Consider the following 2,961-nt stretch of genomic DNA (forward strand, 5'->3'; position numbering starts at 1 on the left):
TGTGTGTATATGTATGTGTGTGTGTGTGTGTGTGTGTGTGCATATATATATATATATATATATGTATATATATAAAGTAAACCTTAAATAGATCAATAATAACCCTTACTGTCAACCCTGTTACCTTCGTGAAAGGATACATTTAATACATCTAAGCAAATTAAAATGTATTAATCTTGCTTTAGGTGGCACAATGCAACACTTGAAGACATTATCTGTCTGACAGACTGTATAAAATCTTACAGAAAAGTACTTTCAGCAAAAGGCACCAACTTCACAGAATTACCCTGCAGTAATTTACTTTTGCAGACATTTTAAAATGAGATATGATTAGACTCTTCATGAAAAGAAAAAAATGAGATATGATTAGACACTTCATAATAAGTACATGATTAAAAAGTGTATTAATTATTTCAGCAAGGTTATCTCAGAATACAGTAAAGTAAGCCCTGGGCTCTCAACTGAAGCTCTTCCAGATTTCAGAGCAAAAATAAATAAAATCTTGATAAATTAAGAGCCTTTCGTGTTACTTAAGACGCAGTGGGATGAGAATGTGCTTGGAGGAGGAAATTTAGAACACAACTTCCAAGCTTAAATTAAACACCTAATCTCTGGAGGAGTCTGTCGAGACCTTTTCCAAACTGATATTAGGTAGAACTTTGTAGGTCTGGGAGCGACCTTCCTTACAGGACAGTAGACTTAAAGGACTAGTTCACCCATAAATGAACTCTCCCTCATGTTGTCCTAAACCTGTATTACTCTATCTTCTGCATAACATAAAAGAAGACATTTTGGAAAATGAAAATGAAAGTCAATGGGGTCCAACACTGTTTTTGTCCCCAATCTACTTCAAAACATCCTCTTTTGTGTCCCACTTAAAGAGATAGTTCACCCTAAAATGAAAATTCTGTCATCATTTACTCACCCTCAAGTTGTTCCAACCTGTATGAGTTTCTTTCTTCTACTGAACATGAAATAAGATATTTTGAAGAATGTGGGTGAGCAAACAGTTGTCGGTAGCCATTGACTTCCATTGTATGGAAAAAAATACTATGGCAGTCAATGGGAACCAGAAACACATTCTTCAAAGTATTTTTGTTTATTTTATGTTCAGCAGAAGAACGAAATTCATACAAGTTTGGAACAACTTCAGGGCAAATAAATGATGATCATTTTTACTTTTGGTGTGAACTATCCCATTAATTCTCGAAAAAAAAATCGAAAAAGTACAAATTGGTTCCCTAGGCAAATGCCAATGACACAGAACCCATTTAGCCGAGCCTCTTTCCAGCACTGTGTTCGGACTACAGGATTAGTATAATAGCCCATTTTTATTGCCCATTTTATTAATAAGTCTCTACTGTGAAATGAAGCCAGGACCTTTTGCTCCCACACACCTGGTTAGCCTGATCCAGCTGGCAATGAGCGCATCCATCACTGAGCTCATTTCGGAAAAACTCAAACAGATCCATAGTGCTGGACTTGGCTTTTGAATGAAGCGCCCTAGAGGGTCCACGTTAACCCATTTACAACAGCACACTCAGAACGCATGATGCATAAGATCTTTGGAGAATCGGCTGTGGTGCAACAGTCTCTCACACACTATGAGCTAATCTAGAGGGGCCTCTCTAATAGAATTCCTGTCTAACGTTTGATAAGAAGTTAGTTTTGCCTTCACTGGATCCGTGATTTGATTTAGCTCTTTCAAGTAAGTTGCGAGTGAACAAAAAGGAAAAATGAAAAAACACCCTCCAGCATAATTCTGCTCCCTCATCCCTGTCCAGCGCTGTTACATCGACTATAAAGTGATTATTAAGGATTCCTCTAAAGTGGGGAGAATAACAATTTTATGATTTGGTAACTTTTTCTTCCCTTTCTTACCCGTTTTCTTTTTTCTCACTTACTCTTTTTAGTCATATCTTCCTCAGTTGGGCATGTGCAGTATGTACACATATACATCTATATAGATGTATATGGTATAGTGGTATACTGTACGTACAGTATATTAACACACGTTATTTCAGTTTTTTAGTTGTTTTAGTTCATGAAGTTAAAAATAAATAAAATGACAAATGTTACCTGGTATATACAGTGGGTACGGAAAGTATTCAGACCCCCTTAAATTTTTCACTCTTTGTTATATTGACAAAAAAGACCTACTGACTAACTAGTCTATTATGAAAATATGTTGTTTTCAACATCCTGTAAAAGTCAAATGGCTTTTGTAGAGGCGTCCAAGGCTATGTTGGGTAGGTAACAGAGAAGGATGTTTAATTTATGAGCAGACAGAACGTTTGGCCAGACAGATTGGTGTAAGTGAGGACAGCCTACAAGGAAGACCCAGATAAAGCTCTGCTAAACTGGGACCGGCAGAGACCAACAGTGACATCAGATACAGCAGCAAGAAAAAGATAGAATGGAAGAGAGAGAAACAGAGAGAAATCCATAACACTCTGAATGAACTCTACAGCCATCCCAGAATACTAAATACTGCTTCAACTGCTCAACTTATCTGTGAGCGATCACATTTTTTCTGAGCTATTCACAAGGTCCAAGAAAGAACCTTTGGCCGTAACTGGCAAAACTGTGAAAATGTAAATGTTTTTTTAACCAGTCATGAAATCATTTTGTGCAGTTTTTATTAAAAACATACAGTATATATTTGTCCTTTTGACAATTGTATTAGTTTTACTTGCATATTTGTGACAAACAATACATGTCATTGTGTCGCTTTTTGCATCATATACAAAATGACCCAGTCACTTGGTAAAACTAAAAGTTTAAAGAGACACTGTGATTTTGTTCCAATTTAAATGTACTGTTACTCTATTAAAGGGATAGTTCACCCAAAACTGAAAATTCTGTCATTAATTACTCAACTTTATCAAAGATGGCACCGACGCTGATGGCTGCCTCCGTGGCGTGCTCCGCAGTTGTTTTTATGTTTTTGTTAGTTTGTCC

Source organism: Sinocyclocheilus anshuiensis, unplaced genomic scaffold (genome assembly GCF_001515605.1).
Source record: "Sinocyclocheilus anshuiensis isolate Anshui unplaced genomic scaffold, SAMN03320099.WGS_v1.1 scaffold1135, whole genome shotgun sequence".
Lineage (NCBI taxonomy): Eukaryota > Metazoa > Chordata > Actinopteri > Cypriniformes > Cyprinidae > Sinocyclocheilus > Sinocyclocheilus anshuiensis.